The sequence below is a fragment of the Pinus tabuliformis genome, chromosome 9, assembly GCF_031772625.1.
Source record: "Pinus tabuliformis cultivar Carrire ecotype Pingquan chromosome 9, CPIR1, whole genome shotgun sequence".
In the NCBI taxonomy this organism is placed as follows: Eukaryota; Viridiplantae; Streptophyta; class Pinopsida; order Pinales; family Pinaceae; genus Pinus; species Pinus tabuliformis.
The window spans coordinates 1,477,243,131-1,477,255,529 of NC_142307.1; positions in this window are offsets into that span (position 1 = coordinate 1,477,243,131).

Genomic DNA, 12,399 nt, shown 5'->3' on the forward strand with positions numbered 1-12,399 from the left:
GATGTGATGGATTGGTAGCATTAACCCCAAATGTGGATGGTATGATGGGACCATGGTGATGTGACCTGTGAATGAAACAACCCAACCCGACTCGGACACGGAGTGGAAGCGTCATGTTCAAGAGCGACTTGTTACCAACAAAGTTTCTTCAAGTTTTCTTCCCAATTTTCCCCAGTCATTGCTAACCAGTACCTCTTTATTTTTGTCAAGCTTGAGGAGGATAACATATGCTTGTTCTATAATTTGCCCTTCGGGCAAACCCATCGCTATTTTTTAACGAGCCTAGCAATAGTGAAACTCATTCTCGTCTATAGACAAGTTTGTCGCTATTAATCTTTTTAACGAGTTTAACGACAAAGATAACTCGGTACTTTTCAATTTTAGAGAGTCTGAGAAGGAACGTAAAGGCAACTCCAAAATTAATTTTTCGTCATCTAATCCCTTAAGTCCGAAAAAGTATAAAACAATACAGAAGGGATGAATTTTCGACACTTTTAACGAGCCGAACAAAACAAGCGCTCGATCTTTTTGTGTAATAACCCCTCAGGTCCAAAAAGATTAAAATTTAGAGGAGGGATAGCACTTCCTGTCCCTTTAACGAGCTGGAGAGGCCAATGGCTCAGCAATCTTTTCATATTTTATGAGTCAGTTGAAAAGAGCTTAAAGGAGACTCGTCTTTTGAGGAACGAGTGATAAAATGCGTAGCAGCTGATTCCAGGTAAGGTTTGGAATTTTCCAATCATGACAGTCTCACAAGGATGGCTAGTGAGATCACTCTTCGTAGCTATTCCTCAAATGGGTAAACAATCAAGTGGGGGTGAATGATCGGCCAATGAAAAAGTGGAGGTGACGGTGCAAACACGACCAAGGCTTTAATGGCTGAAGTACTACATTCATGATGGTTATTTACCAGGGGAATAGTTCATTTTTTAACGAGCTTAAATGCGGGGGGAAACATTTGCTCATGGCTTATGTTTATTTTTTAACGAGCTTGAACTATGTGCTAAAACTGCTCGATTTAATGGTCCCTTTTTTATTTTACCATAAATAGCTTTGTTCTTTCAAAGATTGTACTGTATTTTCAAATGCTTCATCAAACTAGTCAGAAATGAACAATATATGTTTTAAAATGAGTTAGAACACTAATATTTTACTTTAAACTATGTAAAAAGTAATGAAAAAAGTGTTTTTACCTCTCATTTTACCATTTCATTTGAACTTTGGTTTGTTGGAGCTTTGGAGGTGCTTTCCCCCTTTGATTTTCATCAGCTGATTTTGGGAGATTCTGTGGACGATTCTCGGCGCCGTCTGGACTAGGTAGGAGGTAAACCTGAGCTCTTTCATTTCATGGTTTCCATTTTTCATTCTGAGCTTGATTCCTAGTTTTTCTGAGCCTTTGGGGTTTGAAAAACTCGTTCTGCTTTCAATGCACCCTCTGTGTATCAAAAGGTGCGTTGAATGTTGGCCTGTCTAAAGGGCATCTGACATGCAACACACCCAAAGCACTACTGTAGGTGCAATGGGCGCAGAGAAGGAATTCTGTGCACAATGTTTTATGGAAATTTTCCCTGTTTCTTACCAAAATCAGGATCTAACTCTTCTCTTGTTTGTTTTTCAGAGATCTTTGGAGTAAGATGACCATTACATGACAAGAAAGCGAGCATGAAGAAGAGGACATGCTTGCCCTACATGATCCGGTTACAGTAAACCCACTGCGGAACTGTGGCTTGCTGAAGTTTTTCCGCATTTCTAGCATGAGACAACAGATCAACTTATTGTAGTATTTTCTCGATGCTTGGGATCCTACCAACCAGGTTTTCCAGATCAGGGGAAAATATATCCCCTTGACTGTAGTAGACATCTATTTATTGACTGGATTGTCGAGGCGGGGTGCCCCCATCTCTTTATCAGGTTCGGCCCGAGGAGGCGACTCTGTGAGAGATTATGTTAGCTGGTACTGCAGAGAAGGATCTCAGCCGAGTAAAGACAGCAAGATCATCACCCGTGATGTCACTGACAGGTCCTTCAGGACTATTCTATTTAATTTTGGTAGGATGGCCGGTGGTGCGGCTCTTCATGTAGCCAACCGATCTTATATGCAGTATGCCTTGGAATGCCTCCAACCGAAGGTGTTCAACTGGTGCGATGCAGCACTTCTTGTGATGAAAGAACAGTTGACCAAGATAAAGAGCGGGAGGTTGAAGAACTTTGGGTATGGTTCTATTTTGACCGCCTTTTCCTTGGAGAAGATACCATTGATGCAACCGCATTATATTGCACTCGATTTACCTTCACCTACTAAACCACGTATTCAGAGATGGGTTGACCATATGTCTAGGCATGCTGGTCAGTCTCAGATTTCATTTTCTGATACCTTCTTTAGGTGGTTTGATCGTCAGGAGATGGTTTATTCCGAGTATCCATATGCTAGCATGGACTTCCAGGGTCATCCATATCTAGTACTTCCGGATGGCGAACAGTGGGGCGCCATTGGTAAAATCTTTGACCATATTCCTGTTTATTGTTTTTCATTTAAAATGTCCTTGTGCTTTATTCTATCAAGACTTTAATCAAACTCATGTGTACATGCAGATGTTGGTCTTGTCCATCCAGTAGCTCGCCTGAGAGTACTAGCTGCCGCCCCAGCAGGAGAGGCTATCGGAAGGGCTATCCTTCATGACCTCAATGTGGCCGAGACTCTCACAGCATTACAGGAGCAGGTTGAGGGCCTCACTCTTGGTATTCCAAATGTGAGGACTGACGAGCTACCTTTGAGGTTACAGCCGCATACTACTGGTGTGCCAAGACGATGGACTCGTCTCTTACGCATGATCGCATAGGCTGTGGCTTGCTATCACGAGCATCATTAGACTAGGGTGCCCCCTAGCATTTTGATTTTTTGGTCACTTGACCGATTTTGTCTTGGTTACAGAACATAATGTGTAAACCATAAACAGTTATATATATTTTTGATTTTCGGAGTTTTATTTTTGTTAAGTTACATGATCCAAATGTAAACATTGATGGTATGTTTCTTTTTATAAATGTTGCAAATGTTTATCTAACACATAATTTTCTAATGAGTCAATTAATGTGTTTAAGTTTCTGGAAATGTGTTGATATTGAATAAAATCAAATTGTCTTTCCAAAATCTTAACCCTTAGGAACATGCGATAAATAGCTGGGTTTCGGACGGAATAGATACCAGTGAGTTGTAGTATTACGAGTTGTGAGTCTAGCCTGATAATTAGTCGTCGTATACCATGTGTGATGGCATCAGAGAGAAGTTCTATCAATGCGTTATATTCAGTGATGTTATTTGTTGATTGACCAATACATACCCCTCTGAAACTTACTAACTCGCCGCTTGGATCAAAAATAGCCCAGGCTACGGAAGATAGGTTCCGCGAACTACAACTCGCTCCATTGGCATATCTAACACATAACTCCAATAGGTTTGACATCTGCAACAAATTTTAAAAAGTGGATTACTTGACCAAAATAAACACTTTAGCGAAAACAAAAACATAACAAAAGCGTGCAGGTTACCATTACGCATAGTAACGCTTGAGGTACAACCCGTTACAAGGTTGCGCCAGTGGAATTCCGTCATAATCAATTAACTCATAGGCTCCTTTTGCTAACACCTGTTTAACAACATAGGGGCCCATCCATAAAGACTTAAATTTACCTGCTCCCAATTTATCGGATTCTTGGTCGTAAAGCAAGACCAAGTCACCTTCTGAGAAGACACAGGGTTTGACATTTTTTTCGAACTGCACCTTGACTCATTTCTTATGGGCTTCGTTAGCCAAAGCGGCATCACGATGGGTTTCATCCAATTGGATTAATTCCAAGAAACGAGTTTCTTCTTCTGAAGTTCTGGGGAGGAGATCAATTGCGAGTTTGAGAGACGATATTTCGCACTGGATTGGTAACACTGCTTCCAGGCCATATACCAGTTGGAAAGGTGTAAACCTGGCTGCATTCCTTACCGATGTTCAGTAAGCCCACAAAGCTAAGTACGGGATTTGGTGCCATATTCTCTTGTGAACTCCAATCATCCTTTGCAGCATGCGTTTCAGGACCTTGTTGATTGCTTCAACTTGTACGTTCGCTTGCGGATAATATGGAGTAGAGCTATCGTGAGACAACCCTAGTTTGGCAGCTAATTCGACCGTCATGTGATTGCGAAAATGCGATCCATGATCTGTGACTATAGCCTGTGGTACGCCGAATCTGGCGACTACATGATTGAAAAAGAAGAGGGCATTTGTTTCACCAGTATTATCTAATGTAGGCATCGCCTCGGCCCATTTGGTAAAATAGTCAACTGCAACTATGATATACCCATGCCCCCCGGTCGAGGTGGGGTTACATGTCATGAAATCGATGCCCCATTTGGCGAATGGCCCAACTGTAACTATTGGCTGCAGAGGTGCGGGTGGTCTTCTGGCTTTGCTATCAAAAATTTGACAAGCATGGCAACTTCTGGTTATGCAATCTTTGAACATTGTTGGCCAAAAGTATCCTGCTCGTAAGATTTTTTGCGCTGTAGCATATCCAGATTGATGACCCCCACACGCGCCTGAATGACAATCATTCAGGACTTTTTCGGCCTCCTCATGGGTGAGGCACCTTCTCAGAACTGTATCGATACCACGATGGTAAAGTGTATCATCGACGATCATGTCGTCTTTTTCTTGGTATCGAATACGTTTTTGTTTGGAGCGGGAGGTGTTTGGCCTGTGTTTTTGGGTTTGGAGATAAATGATTATATCCCCATACCACTCATTGCTTGAAGATATCAGAAACAAACTTTCGTCCACGATTGTTTCTTCGGATGTTTCATCGTTGGACGACGATGGGAGATCGCACAATAATTCTGTGAAAACTAGAGCTTTCTTTGACTTGGATTTTACAAATTCCAGATCAAAATCTTGCAGGATTGCTATCCATTTTGAATATTTTCCCCCCAGCAACTGTCGTGACAATATATAAGTCATGGGGTTGAAATCTGACAAAATGGTAGTTTTCCAAAAGAGGACATAGTGTCGAAATCTCTGTATCGCTTGAACAACTGCGAGTGCTAGCTTTTCAACGTAAGAATATTTGCTTTCTGTATCATTTAAGTTTTTACTTAAATAATATATAGGATGTTCAATTCCATTGACTTCTTGAACTAAAACCATTGCGATGGTCGTATCCGCTGCAACCAGATACAGGTTAAAATCTTTTTGATAATCAGGAGCGTACATTAATGATGCTTTCATTAGGGATTCTTTTAAAGCATCAAAGGAAGCTTGTGCAACCTGATCCCAGACAAAGGGTACTTCCTTTTTCAAAATACGTGTATAACCTTTGGCAAGTTCGGCATAATTCGGAATGAACCTCCTCAGAAAGTTCGCTTTCCCTTGGAGTTTCTGAATCTGAAGCAAATTCGAAGGTGGAGGAAAATTTATGATTGCCTGGACCTTACATGGGTTGAGACGAATCCCATCCTTTGAGACTACAAAGCCAAGTAAATGACCAAAACTGACACAAAATACACATTTGTGTGGATTGAATCGTATCTTGTACTGTCTGCAACGTAGAAATATCACTCTTAAATGCTGCGGGTGATCAGTCCGCTTTCGCGAATGAGCCGGAAGGTCGTCGAGGTATGGTTGAACGATGTTTTTGATGTCATGGAAGGCACAATTCATTGCCCTCTGAAACGTTGCCCCTGCATTCTTTAAACCAAAGGGTAATTTTCGATATGCGAATGTGCCCCACGGACAAATAAATGCAGTCTTTGACTGGTCCCGTGGGCGGATATTTATTTGATTATACCCAGAGAATCCATCCATGAATGAAAAGATTTCGCATCCGGTGCATTCATAAATTATCTGGTCAATGAAGGGTGTAGGGTAGTTGTCTTTTGGACAAGCTTGATTTACATCCCTATAATCAACGCACACTGTAATTGTTCCTTGTTCTTCCATAACAGGGACAATATTCGATACCCAATCGGTTAGAGGAACCTGGTAAATGAAACCAGCATGGAGAAGTTTTTCAACTTCTGCCTTAATGGCAGCGGCTTTCTTGGGGTGCACCTGCCGTAGCCGTTGTCGTACTAGTTTGACATCTGGAAACATCTTAATTTCGTGTTCAACGATACTCGAGTCAATGCTTGGCATTTTATTGTATGACCAAGCAAAGACATCTCTGAATTCGCGAAAAAGAGCGTTATATATTTCCAGTTCTGAAGGAGAACAACATTTGCCAACATAAATATTCTCTACAATATTGTTATGGTCGAGATATTTATTGCGATAGTCTCTTCAATGTTGGACAAGTTTCGCTAGGAATCCACCGTGTTTACAGTATTTGATAGAAAAAAAAAAACTGAAGGATGATAAAGGTCATCTTGAGTATCTTCTCCACAATCCGGAAGAAGGGAACGATGGTGGGAGTCATTCCATGGTGCCCCTTCAATTATCATTGATTGGAAAATTCCTTCGTCGGTGACATGCACTCGCGACCAAGGATCTGAAGGGGTACCATATTCTTTAGACCTATCTATCCAAACGCTTGATAAGCGTTGATCTGGGTTTGCCATCCAGGCTAGGAACATTGATTGCTAAAATATTTCCGTTGGGCTTGGGGGAAAAACCATTGCATGATCCATGTCGATATCATTTTCTGAGATCTTTCTAGAAGATATCATATTGCAGGTTCCTATCGACGCTACTTCCGCCAGATTGATTGGAGGTGGAAGGGCGAAAGTTCCCATTAATATAGGATCTTTTAGTAGGCCTATTCCGATATTTTGAAGCTAATGGGGACTTCCATGGATCATAGGAATGCTTCCTGTAACTTGAGAACCATTGGGGAGGAACTTTTGTTGATCGACAATTGTAATCCCTCCTTGAAAGGGAAATGCAATCTTCCTAAAATAGGTCGACACAACAGCCGCCATAGCATATATCCATGGTCTTCCTAGTAGGATGCTGTAATCAAGATTTCCATCGATTACTTCAACATCTATTTCTACCGTTTTCCCTCCTAGTTCAACTTTCAGGTTACTTAAAATACCATATGGGGTATATGTCCTTCCGTCGAATGGCTTTAATTTCGTCGAAGATCGCGACAAGGTTGGAGATCCTAAATTTTTCCAGCAACTCATCGACATAATGCATGTAGATGCTCCCTCATCAATAATTGTTCGATGAATAGTTTTGTTGAGGGCTTTCACTTCAACAAGGAAAGCTAGTTGAGCTGGTAATTGAGGATCGTATCCTTTATGGTCAAAGGATACAAGATAGGAATCCTTTCGGTCTATCCCACCAATGGCTGATAATAAAGCCTACCTTTGGGATGGGAAATTCTGTAGTACTTCAAGAGTCCACATAGCGGATGGCGATTGGGCCAAATCTTCCACTATATTATAATGTTGTGCCACTCTAGCGTGTGGATTAAACGTCGACTTGTGTACTACTCCCTTTGGCGGTTTTATTGTCAATTCAGGAATGATGGGTGGCGCAACTTCTTTCGAAGTTGTTGTCGAACTACTTGGTTGATCTTTATCCTTGTTGTTCGACAGTTGTGGATTCCCATAATCTTTGTTCCTTGTCGATATCAAAACATCATTTTGCTGTTTTGAAACTGACAACATTAGCACTTGAGATGGGGAAGCATTTCCACTTTCAACCAGATTTGTTCCTGGATTTGGAAATGGATCAGTTAACACTGCGGAGGTTTTTGAATTCTTGAAGAATTTCTTAAGCTCAACTCTGTGTGGACAATTTGCGGTCCAATGATCCTCATCGCATATAAAGCATGGATTTTTTGGTTTCCTATCTCCAGGAGGGTTTGACGAAGATTTTTCAGGTGATGATTCCTCTTGTTTCTTCTTCTTCCCTTTGCCTTTCTTCTTGCTCCCTGGTTGTTTGGTTTCTTTTCCTTTATCTGTCGATATGGCATTTACCTCCGAGGCAAGAAGTTCGTCTTTTGCATTTTGACCTGAAATATTACGGGCCTTTTTGGATTTAGCCTTTGTCAATTTCGTGTCTGTTGTGCCAATCACGCCATCGCCGACATGAGAGTCATTGTTTGATTTAGGAGGAGGAGGAGTTGAGAATTCCGGTCTAGGGGCATCAAGTATCTTATCGTAGAGCGTGCCGAACTGAGTGTAAATCAAGTCCAAATATTGCGCACGAGCGATAACTTGCTCTTCTGTTATGACCCCCCCCCCCCCCACCTTTGCCACATCTTCCATGATGGAAGGTAGTAATGACTTGATAAACCATTCAGCTAAGAGCTGATCGGGAACATACGTTTTTACCATTCTACGACGACGTCACCACTCATGTATATGATCAGATATGTGAGTGGCCGTTGTCTATTTGAAGTTGGTAAGAAGTTCTGTTCCCGTTTCATACCTTATTGGTAACTGAAAATGGGTTAAAAAGGTTGTGGCTAAGGTACTAAAGTTGTCGAACGAAGCTCTAGGCAATTCGATGTAGCATTTTTGCTGCTAGACCCGTTAACGTCCTCTGAAAGAGGCGAAGTCTTATCGAATCATCGTTTAGGGTGTTTGATGAACACCATAGATGAAAGGTCACCACATGATTCAATGGATCTTCACCTGGATTGCCATTAAATTTAGGAATATCTTATGGAAGTTTATGCGGAATCGCTGGCCACCAAGGGGCGTAAGCGATTGGATCGTTTGTTAACTGATTTAAATCAGGTAACTCTAAAGTTGCCACAAAGGGTAACTGCTAATTCAGGTTAGGTGAAGCATACCCAGGATAAGATGGGATTGCCTGAGCGTTGGTCTTTGCATACCAGCATAATGCATTTGATGCTGGTAACTTTGGTAAGGTTGGTGGGCATGACCATTGTAAAATGGTTGATTTTTACTGTTTTGAATATATGTCTCTCCACTATTTGCAAAGATTTGTTGCTCAGAAGCTTGATATACTTGTTGGAATTGCGGTTGTTGGTATTGCACTAGCCATGGTTGTGAAGCCATGTGCTGTTGCCCGATACTAACAGTTTGACCAAGATGAGGGGTAATTGTACCCATCTGAACCTGTGTCATTCCAGCAGTCGGTGATTGTGGTTGAGTCGTAGGGTCAAGGGGCCGTTGCATTAAAACCTGAGAAACCTGAGGTTGGCATACAATAGGTAGAGCTTGAACTTGCGACACCGTCACAACAGCTGGCGTAGTTGGTATATTTGACATAGGTAAGCATTGTTGCATTGAATATACAACTCTTGGCTGTTGAGGTAGTATTGGTACCCAACCGCTTGAGGTAATTCCAGTATAACCTGAATGTTGTTGTGAACCCCCGTATGGATATCCTCCTGGAGGGGATAATGAAAGGGTATACTGCCCCCCATACGGTGGTAATCCAGAACTCAAGGGAATGGTTTTCCCTTGGGGGCTGGACTGCCCAAATTGACCTCCAAATGGATCAATTTGTTGAGACTCAATATAAGAGTTTCCGGATATTATTCCGGATGAACAAACAGGAACAGACCATACTGTCGAAATGGCCCCTGAGTGGGCTCCTTCTAGCAGTTGAGAGCTAGTCGGGACAGATGGTATACTGGCGAACATTGTTGGAGTGATAGCAGGGAGTTCTGTCGTCACTGTGTCAGACGACACAGTCCTAGATGTTGACGGTTGTTCAGACATTTATAGTCTATCCAAAAGATTACCTAGTGATTCTACAGGAGCTTCCGCTGGCGGTAGACTAACTTCTGATGAAGAAGGATATAGAGTGATCCCGACTCCAAATTGTGATGGAGTACTCGTTGGAGGATCTTCCACAATCTCTTCTATGGCAATCAGACCAGGTGGAAGGGGAAGACCGTCAAGTCCGTAGAATATTTCTGGTGCCGAAGAAGGTATGGAATCGGCAGCGACGGATATTTGAAGAGCAAGACTCTCCGAACCAGTTGAAAATGGAACTGGTTCAGTAACACAAGTGTTTACTCTCAAACTAGGATCAGTATCACTGTCCTTCTGTGGCTGTTGAACTTCTTCTATAGAGGCAGGGGTTCCAGAAATGTTTGGAGTAACCGGAGTCTCTGATGTTGTTGGAACACTTGTTCTAACTTTAACAGGAGATTTGGAACCGGTTAAACGAGTTTGCTTTGTCCGTATTAGCTTCGATTCTGGAGACAAAGACGGCTGACTCGTAAGCCTCCGCGAATGACGGGGTTTCAATTGACTTTCTTCCACGATTGCGGATTACTCGATCAACTAAAATAAAGGGGATGTATGTTTCCGAATTAAATGAATTTTAGACGCTTTGACACAACTTGTTTTTTCAGTTTTTAAGAGTCGAGAGAAAACAAAAGATGACTCTAGTCTCCTTCGATTTTTAATGAGCCTAAAGTGACAAGTGCTTAGATGGACCTTTTCTGTTAAGGAGTCTAAAAAGGAACGAAAGGGACTGCTCTAGAAATCTAGGTAGAGGGATTACCAAACCAATCGCAAAACTGCAGAATACGTTTTACGGTACGGCAGTCAATCTTCCCGAATGTTGTGTTCAGTGCATTGCGATCGATAGGGCAGCAGACACGGCTTCCTATGGATAAAGGATTAAGCCTATTGGGGTCTCCCAAAATATACTCGACGGTACCTGGGAGCACAAGTCTGTACTGGCACTTATCGTCTCAAAGTGGAGGAATCACCCAACCATCAGTGAGGACAACAGTTACCAGGCTTTACAACACCGGAATACGTCTCTAGCCTAGACTTCTAAATGTTGTGCGTTAAGTTCCAAAGCGTTGTTAGATTCATTGAATTTATTCTAAGTTGATCTTGTTTATGAAGTTTGCCTTTTAGTTTCACCACGAGATGTAGATGTAATTCCTAAAATGAAATCTAAGATGATAAACAAACTTTTTATCTTCTTTGTGCAATGAAAATCCTAGCTACTAGGGAAAAGAAAGACAAAATCTTTTCACAAAGAGCAAAGAGCACACTCTAAATGTACTTTCCTAAATCAAGCCAATCAGACTGTCTATATGCAAATGCACATGCATGTATTTTTTTTCGACTTTCTTAGTATATGAATGCTAAAAAGAAAGTTGATGTACAAATCTGAATTTCTTTTCAAGCGACAAATATCAACAAGTTTCTTTTCGAAATCAAAAATGGAGACGATCACAACACCTTACCATTTTGGAACGAACACTTGTTCTTGACACTAGAAAATGACAAATTCAGACCAAAAGCAATAGTAATAGGATAATCAACCATTAACAGCAATGAAACTCTTTCCTACGATTGAAATCGACACTTGCGACAGTTTCAAATCAAAGGACGACAGTACGATTATGCTACTTTCGCAAAGGAGAATTGTAAATGACTTAACAAACACACAAAAACATCTGCAGTTCTTTTGTACAAAGGAGGTGGAATAACAGCAAGGAAAAGGGGTTTCAAACAGACATATACTGATCACAGGCAGCAAAATTTAGGAATAGAACTGGAAAGAATGAATCACAGAAGCCACAACTGCACAGAGCTAGTCTGATCAGCGCACCTGTAACACAGAGAATCTGAAATGTGGCACAGCTTGTCCACTCGGGAAGTGCGCTGAAGATCAAAATCTTTGAACAGTACCTGCGCTGGGCCAGAAACGAGACTCTGTTCAGGTTCCGGGTCACAGTTTGCAGTTCAGTTCTTGGGTTTTGGCCGAGCAAAAAGCAATCAGTAATGCAACAATCAGGGGTAGATCTAAGGAGGATCTAAGAGCTATCACAAGGGCAATCAGATAGTTTTTGAATTAGTTGTTTAAATCATAAACAGATCTAGTAGATGGATTGAAGTAGCAGTTATCTACTTTGCATTTGTTATGGCAAATGCAGTTCGAATGCTACCTGTAAGTTTATGAAATAGACAACAAAAAATGACAAACAAACAAACTAATTATCTCCCCAGCTGTTACAGGGAAAAGTGTCTATTTAGAACTGCTCTATCCCACTAAGGTGTGACAGCTGCCTTAGAAACAAACAAATAAAAACTACTCTTGTATTTCCTTTACGAATTATAGACAGAGAGGAATAGAAAGAACCAACCTGTGTCTTGTGCTAATCCTTTTATCCAATCCCTCTCTTCTTTGATAGTCTCCAGCTACTTGCTCCCTTACATGCCCAGCTTCACAGAATACCTATAAGATCACAGAAGAAGAGCACTATACAAACACATGGATCTATATTCATAAATAACTTAGGATCAGATTTAAGTTAACCATACAAATGTTACAAGCATCAATGATACAAAAGCATGGAGGAGAAATCAAATAGTTTTTATTGATAAACAAGAAAAGATCCCAGAGGAGTTACAACCAGCGGTTCCGACCCAGCATCAACCTCCCAGCAAAGAAGCCCCTC